The sequence below is a fragment of the Leptodactylus fuscus genome, unplaced genomic scaffold (genome assembly GCF_031893055.1).
Source record: "Leptodactylus fuscus isolate aLepFus1 unplaced genomic scaffold, aLepFus1.hap2 HAP2_SCAFFOLD_488, whole genome shotgun sequence".
NCBI lineage: Eukaryota > Metazoa > Chordata > Amphibia > Anura > Leptodactylidae > Leptodactylus > Leptodactylus fuscus.
Genome location: NW_027440514.1, coordinates 22,219 through 31,607, shown reverse-complemented (window position 1 = coordinate 31,607; position 9,389 = coordinate 22,219).

Here is a 9,389-nt window from a genome sequence, read left to right as displayed (position 1 = left end):
ATTTTTCATACATTTTCCACTTCTTGGGTCTCACTTCCGGTTCATGACGAACTTATTCAACCCAAAATCGATGCATCTGAACCCAAAACGAAGCAAATCTTCGGAGGTTCCCCATCTCTATTATTCACCCCTTAAAGGGATTTCCGCAGACTTTTAGATTGATGATCTGTCCTTAGAAAAGGTCGTCTGTTGAAGGTCCGTGTGGGTCGGACACCCGGGACCCCTGTGGATCAGCTGGATGAAGAGGCCGACCATGTGCCGTCATGTTTCTTGGTCTCTTCACATCAGCTTGTGGAGCGATATCAACGTCATGGTGTAAATACTGGGGTAGCAGCAGGGCCAGGACCTTAGGGGGCCTGGTGGGCTCAGATTTATTTTTTACTAGGTCGTTACTTGCTCAAGTTCTCCATCCACCTTCCCATCACCTCTGAGCAGCTTCCTTGTCCCTGCCCGCCATGTGCCACAGTGGGGACGGTGCGGGGGTATGAATACTTTTGCAATGTACTGTAATAAAAATAGAAAAAAATAACCTTAGTGAATTGCAAAGTCAGAAAATTCCTGAAATTGGTTGTAAAAGCTGCAGGAAGGAAACACGACATAAAGTATAAAGAACCGCCACCTCTAGAGTCTATAGATGAAGGTAATGGGGCAGGTTTATGGGGCCGTGAGACACTTTACTGGTGCAGATCACAGCCCAGGTCCCCGGGACTTCAGAGGAGCCGACACATTTATGAGACTTGTTATAAGATAAGATAATCCTGTAATAGTCCCAGCGTGCGGATACTCAGTATGTTACAGCAGCCTAGTAATACAGATACATGATAATACAGAGTACTATATTACAGACGTAGACACAGATAAGCTGAGGAGAGAAGATATACTAGGAGTCCATGGCAGCTAAGGAACGGAAGAAGAAAGAAGGAAGACATTCATAATCATTAGTTCTCTGTGCGGAGTGATCTTCGCTTGGACTGATGTAGATTATACAGCCTGGTCGCGGTTGGAAGGAAGGACCTGCGATAGCTCCTTCTCACACTTGGGGTGAAGCAGACGGTCGCTTACAGTGCTGCCAAATCCCATCAGGGTCCCATACATGGGGTGGGATTCTCCCGCATGGAGGTCACCACAGACAGTGTCCTTCTGTCCGTGGTGAGATAGATGAGACACATTTATCTATACCGTAGAAGGAAAGGATATCCAGCACCCAAACTCCTTCAGGTAGTAGCTGAATTAAAACTTCATCTTTATCGATTACATTAAAATTCTGGACATCTCAATAATATATATAGTCCATGTGCAGGGGTGGTAGTGCTAACGCCGACGCGTTTCAGTGCCGTGGCACCTTAATCATGGCATACATGGTAAACTAGTAATAACTACAATAAGTCCCCCTTCAGGTCCATCTCTGACGGAGACCTTCTTCCAATATAGAGAAGGCATAACTCACTTAATACAGATGGTAGGCAGCCTTCTCATTGGTCAGCAGTGTCTATATACACTACATGAGGGCATATAGGCTCACATATGATTGGTTAAAAGTACACCAATTGCATCAATATTAAATATACGAAATATTAAACATATGTTCACCACATTTTATTTTATATATTGGCTGACATGTAGACAAGAATATTGACAAAATAACAACTACAAGTCATATCTTTATCATTATAAACTTGTATTCGTGTATATCGTATTTTTATTATCTCACTCAAAAAATGAATTATTACAATCTTACAGCTAACATGATGATATATACAGACATTATATTACACATTCCATAAACAAAATCAAACAAGTCCAATAAATGATATGAGCAGAACACGCAACGATGACAGCGCTGTACTTTTTATTAAACATTGGTGCCATCTTTCTGTAAACGTAAGTGTTATATACAATGTATATCCGTATCGATTACTTCTGCAACATCAAATCCTAAAAAGAGAATCAAAGTTAACGTTTTTGTAGAAACGTTGAGATATTGATTCTACCTGGAATGGTGACTACCTCCGTTGTATACGTCAGGGAGGTGTTTCTTTCCTTTAACCCTTTCTTCACATGTGTACATATGGTTTTTTTAGTATATAAGCTGCCACTCAATAGTCACAAGTATGCCATGATTAAGGTGCCACGGCACTGAAACGCGTCGGCGTTAGCACTACCACCCCTGCACATGGACCATATATATTATTGAGATGTCCAGAATTTTAATGTAATCGATAAAGATGAAGTTTTAATTCAGCTACTACCTGAAGGAGTTTGGGTGCTGGATATCCTTCCCTTCTACGGCATCTGCTATAGCCGGAGGGAGATCTCTTCTCTGCGCATCCAGAGGACTCTTCAGGTCAAACACCGCAGCAACACAAACTGTAAGTTAACAGTTTAAATCTATTTCTTGAGACTGTTTCACCACTAAGGGGCTGAGGGCATACATTATTTTATTTATCTGCCCAGTCTTACACAAAGTATCCCCATTGGCGTTTCATCATATTTCTGGATGTGTCGTACGGACCTTCATAAATATGGAAGTGACAAAATTCTGATCCAAAGACCATCCGACTAAAAGTGTCGAGATCCACCGTGAGACAAATATCTGTGACCGGAAACAAATAGATATCAATTTTAGGTGCCAAAAATGTAGAGAAAAAAAATTGCACATTGTAAGGGAAAAATATGAAAAACCCCAAGGCTAAGATCTGCCTTAAGATCCTGACCAAAAAGACGGCTCCTATTGAAATCAGTGGGAGCCGGTCAGGTGTTTTTTCCCTGGAGCCGGCTTGTTCCAGTCCCAGAAAAAGAAGCGAGGTGCTCATTCTTCAGGCCGTTTCACCTCGACTTGAAGACACTCCCTCCTCCACTGCAGGATGCCGTTACAGTGTACCAGCATTCAGTCGCGGCTGCCTGTTTTTTGGACCGGAACCTAAGGCGGCCTCCACCTCAGGTTCCAGTCCAGAAAAATCTGTGTGAACTTATCCTAAGGAAACACGAGTCATCTCTTAGGCCCCATTCACATCTGCGTTTGGGTTTCCATTCGGGTTTCCGTTTGGAGCGTTCGCTTGGTTTTCATTTGCGGCGTCCACAAGTGGATTTCCCGAACGGAAACCAGAACGCAGATGTGAATTGGGCCTTACCGAGACAGATGGACGAGTATTGTTTTACTTTGTGAATTGCCAAATAATTGGACCCCCATTAATGTGCAGCCTGAGCCTCAGTTTACAAGACTTGCCCTCCGAGCCTTGGCGTTGCCTATCCTATGGCCATGGTGTGCGTGTTCCGTCTTCTGCATTGTCCTGACCAGATTTGTGTATCGCGTTATTTATAGTAAATTCCTGTAGATTGTATTACTGTCACTAATACAGGGGACCAAACCGTGTCTCAGTGAAGGCCAGAATGGGATCCTGCACGTGATGTCCTTATTGTCAACTGAATGTTGGATTATTTCCTTATAAACTGTTTTGTAAATTCTTGACATGTCTCGTAAAGTTCTCGTATAGTTGGAAGCTGCGACCAATCTGGACCTCATTTTTTGAAAGTTTCGAGTATTTTTCTGGCACTCTGTAAGTGCGATACACTCCAGGCACCATATAACTAGATGTAAACAGAAATTATAGGACTTGTAATGATAACGTGGCCCATTCTCCAATGTTGCGACCCCGGGCAATACGAGGTCTGGTTTTCTCCAGAAAAAAATTGCAACATGTCTCCATTTATTTCCTGTGTTTTTGCCGGTTTTGTGAGTCCTCGGACGCCGCGGTCCCTGGTTCTCTTGTATGTTATTGTGTGATGTAGTTTCAGTTCTGCTCCTTCCTGCTATGGTGAGATCACTTTATGGCCCCCTTATATCTCCCGGACTCTTCGCTGAGCTCTCTATTTATAGGCTCATCATGTGATGTAATAGTTAGCGCCATAAGATGCCATCTGATTTTTTTACATTCCTTGTTGATACAAGATTAACCCCTTGTATACCTGTGTATATACACATGGCCATATTACACATCCATTATGGACAGATCATCTAGACCAGGCATGTCAAACTCAGGGTACCCCGAGGGCCACATGAGTAACAAGAGGTTGTTGCGAGGGCCACACACAGCAGTTAATGTCACACACGTATTTTAACAGCCGTCATGAAAACAAGATATGAAGTAGTAATATGTAACAGCAACTAATATATTTAACAAAAATACAGCAATTAAAAACTAAACATTTATTTGCTATCATTTTTTTCAATCTTTTTTAGATTATAAGTGGTGATCAGTCAGCCTTGTTCTCTGAGATTTTGTTAGTTTCATAAAAGAAAATGATCTGTTTACATATACACCCTTCATCTGCCCCCAGATTCATGTCCCTCCATCTCTGCCCCAGATTCATGTCCCCTCCATCTCTGCCCCCAGATTCATGTCCCTCCATCTCTGCCCCAGATTCATGTCCCCTCCATCTCTGCCCCCAGATTCATGTCCCCTCCCATCTCTGCCCCCAGATTCATGTCCCTCCATCTCTGCCCCAGATTCATGTCCCCTCCATCTCTGCCCCCAATTCATGCCCCCCCATCTCTGCCCCCAGATTCATGTCCCCTCCCATCTCTGCCCCAGATTCATGTCCCCTCCATCTCTGCCCCCAGATTCATGTCCCCTCCCATCTCTGCCCCCAGATTCATGTCCCCTCCATCTCTACCCCCAGATTCATGTCCCCTCCCATCTCTGCCCCAGATTCATGTCCCTCCATCTCTGCCCCCAGATTCATGTCCCCTCCATCTCTACCCCCAGATTCATGTCCCCTCCCATCTCTGCCCCAGATTCATGTCCCTCCATCTCTGCCCCCAGATTCATGTCCCCACATCTCTGCCCCCATATTCATGTCCCTCCTCCATCTCTGCCCCCAGATTCATGTCCCCCCATCTCTTCCCCCAGATTCATGTCCCCTCCATCTCTGCCCCCAGATTCATGTCCCCTCCATCTCTGCCCCCAGATTCATGTCCTCTCCATCTCTGCCCCAGATTCATGTCCCATCCATCTCTGCCCCCAGATTCATGTCCCTCCATCTCTGCCCCCAGATTCATGTCCCCACATCTCTGCCCCCATATTCATGTCCCTCCTCCATCTCTGCCCCCAGATTCATGTTCCCCCAGATTCATGTCCCCTCCATCTCTGCCCCCAGATTCATGTCCCCTCCATCTCTTCCCCCAGATTCATGCCCCCACATCTCTGCCCCCATATTCATGTCCCTCCTCCATCTCTGCCCCCAGATTCATGTCCCCTCCATCTCTGCCCCCAGATTCATGTCCCCCCATCTCTTCCCCCAGATTCATGTCCCCTCCATCTCTGCCCCCAGATTCATGTCCCTCCATCTCTGCCCCCAGATTCATGTCCCTCCATCTCTGCCCCCAGATTCATGTCCCCACATCTCTGCCCCCATATTCATGTCCCTCCTCCATCTCTGCCCCCAGATTCATGTCCCCCCATCTCTTCCCCCAGATTCATGTCCCCTCCATCTCTGCCCCCAGATTCATGTCCGCACATCTCTGCCCCCAGATTCATGTCCCTCCTCCATCTCTGCCCCCAGATTCATGTCCCTCCATCTCTGCCCCCAGTGTCATGCCGTCCCCTCCTTCATCTGCCCTCAGTTTCACATTCCACCTCTATGTGCACACACATTAAACTTACCTTCTCCGACGACTCCGAATCCTCGCTCCCCTGCTGCACTCTCTCTCTCTTGCGCTAACAGTTGTAGACGCGATGTGACGTCATCACGTCTACACAGCAGCGTGGAGCAGCGAGTAGCCGCGTGAGCATTGCACCTCTGCGGCCCGCACAAAAGTCTCAAACTTTGTCTCTAAGCTTTAGAGACAAAGTTTGAGACTTTTGTGCGGGCCGCAGATATGCCTGTAAAGGGCCGCATGCTTGACATGCCTGATGTAGACCAGAGGTTCTCAGCGACCCTTTAATACAGTTCCTCATGTTGTGGTGACCCCAACCATAATATTATTTCCGTTGCTGCCTGATAGCTATAATTGTGCCGCCGTTATGTATCAGACAGGACGGATCTTCATTGTGACTAATTGTATATAATGATCCAGTAATAATTCATGCAGTGCGGTTTTACCTCCACTACTGCCGCTCTCTACACGCGTGACTGACGTCCACATACACACATTATGGCGCCAACCCTGTCACATACACCTGGATATGTACACGATCTACGTAATGGCGTTGTTTGACGTCCTCCTACATCTGCCCCCAGTTTAATGTCCTCCCCTTGACCTGCGGTAGTTTGGCAGGAGGCGCGTACAGTAATATGGAGATGTACGAGACAGAAGCTCAGGAGTGACCGAAATCTAACAAGGTCCCCCAGAGTCACAGCGTGTGTGTATGACAAGGTGTATGTGCAACAATATATCAGGCACCCAAAATCACGCGGAATTCTTTAGTTGTGCAAAAAAATAGTGCGCTTTATTACGGAAATAAGCAATAAGAATAGGGATGAGCGTTATTTCTGTGTATATCAGACCCGGACTGCCGTGCAAGAAGAATCAAAGGAGAGAAGACGCGCCAGTGTAGCCATAGTGTATGAGAATGGTCTCCAGACGAGTAGGAAGACGCAGAGAAGGTGACAACGTGAGGTGTGAGAAGGAGATGTCTCTCTACTGTATTGGCCAAAAGTATTGGCCCCCCTACCAGCTTGCTGACAGTCTCCGGTCTGTGTGACAGTAGAGGGAGCGCAGCTCTGAGGTACAGTACATGGCGCAGAGACTATGAGTGAATATCTGTGACTATTGTATCATTATGATCTGATGTGATTAATAAAGATGATATTAACCCCCCGAGGCCCGGCGTGTATTCATTCCTTATCAGCTTGGGTATCTGCTCCATGACGTATACACCCGTATATATATCATTACAGGACACTATTAATCCCTATTAGTATACAACGGGTACATTGGCGGGGTACAGGAGCGCTAGATGGGGTCACCCCTGGTCACAGACTCACGTTTCATGGGGTCATCCTATCATGTGACACCAAGTACAGACACGAGACCCCCCCTGTGTTATTATAGAGACCCCACTCATGTCACACTGATAACAATGGCGGCAAAAACTGAGCAAGTAATAACCGGGAGGAAGATGATGGGGCGAAACGTACGACACGGATCAACCCGAGACACCAATACAGGGGCCGCAGGGATGTCATCAGGACCGCTCCAACCTCCAGGACCACCCGAGATGGGATTATTAACCCTTCAGCACCAGGACGGTCACCATTAACCCCTTCACCACCCCATCCCAAAAGCAATATTAAATGTAACCCCTTCAGTGCCATTGCTCCATGATCTCCTTCAAGGTAGGAACACTGCTAGTGATCTTTGCTTCTAAGGACGTATTCACATGGTGTGGGGGGATTTCTACAAAATCACTGCAAAAACCGTGAAGTGACTGCGCCATGTGAATAGGGTTCTGCACCACGAACACCTATAATGTAGTATGGATCCAGTCTGGGCAATGTTATATAAACTGGATACATATATATAAACTGTAACAAACCCTCAGCTGTGGTCAGGACACGGGACGTTCTGGGCTGACGCCTTGGATTGTAAACAAGAGCTTTCTCCAGAATCTCTCAGTAGTGGAAATTTCCTGCACATGGGAGTCAGAAGATCTTGTGTAACACGGGGAAACCCCTGACCGAGGTGGAGTCTGATAGGCCTCTGTTCAGACATAGAAATCTGAGCAGACCTTTGTTAGTTCAGAGGGATTCGCTGTAGTTGGAGGTCGGCTTTATGTCACTGCTGGATATAGGTGGGAGGCGACCTGTACGCAGAACACGTATGACATATATGACACGTGAGAGCAGAAACCGCTGCAAACAAAAACTAAGGCCCCGCACAGCGAATCGCTGCAAAATAACGCAGAGGAAACGCAACACATTATATTCTCCTTCTATTATACCTATACGTCTAACTGACATGTAGATAATATGGCAGCGATGTGTGGATGGGATTATCCGGAACCCTATCCGGAGCCTTATACATAGGAGACATGATACACTATAGACATAGCCATACAGGCCGTAGGTAGCCCGCCAGGCTCAGCCACATGATACACTATAGACATAACCATATAGGTCGTAGGTAGCCCGCCAGGCTCAGCCACATGATACACTATAGACATAGCCATATAGGCCGTAGGTAGCCCGCCAGGCTCAGCCACATGATACACTATAGACATAGCCATACAGGCCGCAGGTAGCCCGCCAGGCTCAGCCACATGATACACTATAGACATAACCATATAGGTCGTAGGTAGCCCGCCAGGCTCAGCCACATGATACACTATAGACATAGCCATATAGGCCGTAGGTAGCCCGCCAGGCTCAGCCACATGATACACTATAGACATAGCCATATAGGCCGTAGGTAGCCCGCCAGGCTCAGCCACATGATACACTATAGACATAGCCATACAGGCCGTAGGTAGCCCGCCAGGCTCAGCCACATGATACACTATAGACATAGCCATATAGGCCATAGGTAGCCCGCCAGGCTCAGCCACATGATACACTATAGACATAGCCATATAGGCCGTAGGTAGCCCGCCAGGCCCAGCCACATATTACATCAATGTCTCCCACAATCCAAAAGTGGCCAGACATAGACAGCAGGGGGCGCTGTGTAAGGCCGGTATATAGGCCTCTTACTATTCACTATTGTCCCCCCTAACAATCCTCCAGGAGCCTGACATCACCGGCTCAGCCCCGTACATGACACAGCCAGTAGGGGCAGCCTTTTAGGAAGCAGCTACGCCTGATTAGTAAGGAATAAGCCCCCCTCCCCCTCCCCGTGTATTTCCTCATCACAGTCTTGCAGAGCTGGAACATGTCCCGGCAATCACCAGACTATATATATCTGCAGATCATCTCCAGGCTTGTGCTACCGGAGACTTCCCTGCACTCATACACTGTAAGGGCATGTTCAGACAGAGTTTTTGCAGCTGTATTTTGATGCAGATCTGTATTCTCTGTGTATCTGGGCTGGATACAGGGGGCGCTGTCTATGCTTTTAGCCCAGGAATCCCTTTAATAATGAGATATTATGTGACGTGTCTATTCGGAGGTCAGTAGAGACCACCACCAGAAATGGTCACATCTCGCCCTGGGCTATTAGATCTGTGAGGTCACACTGGGGGGCAATAAACATAATATGGAGAAATCCTGGAGCGTACAAGAGATGGCCGTATAGAGGGGAGAGTATACAAAAAGAAAGTGGTCCTGGATAAGATGCTGAAGAAATGTCACCAGCCCTGGGCGACCACTGAGGCCAATGATCGGGCTTCAACAGGCAGATGGGGTGCGCGGACATCATGAACCCTACACATATATAGCATTATATGCACCAT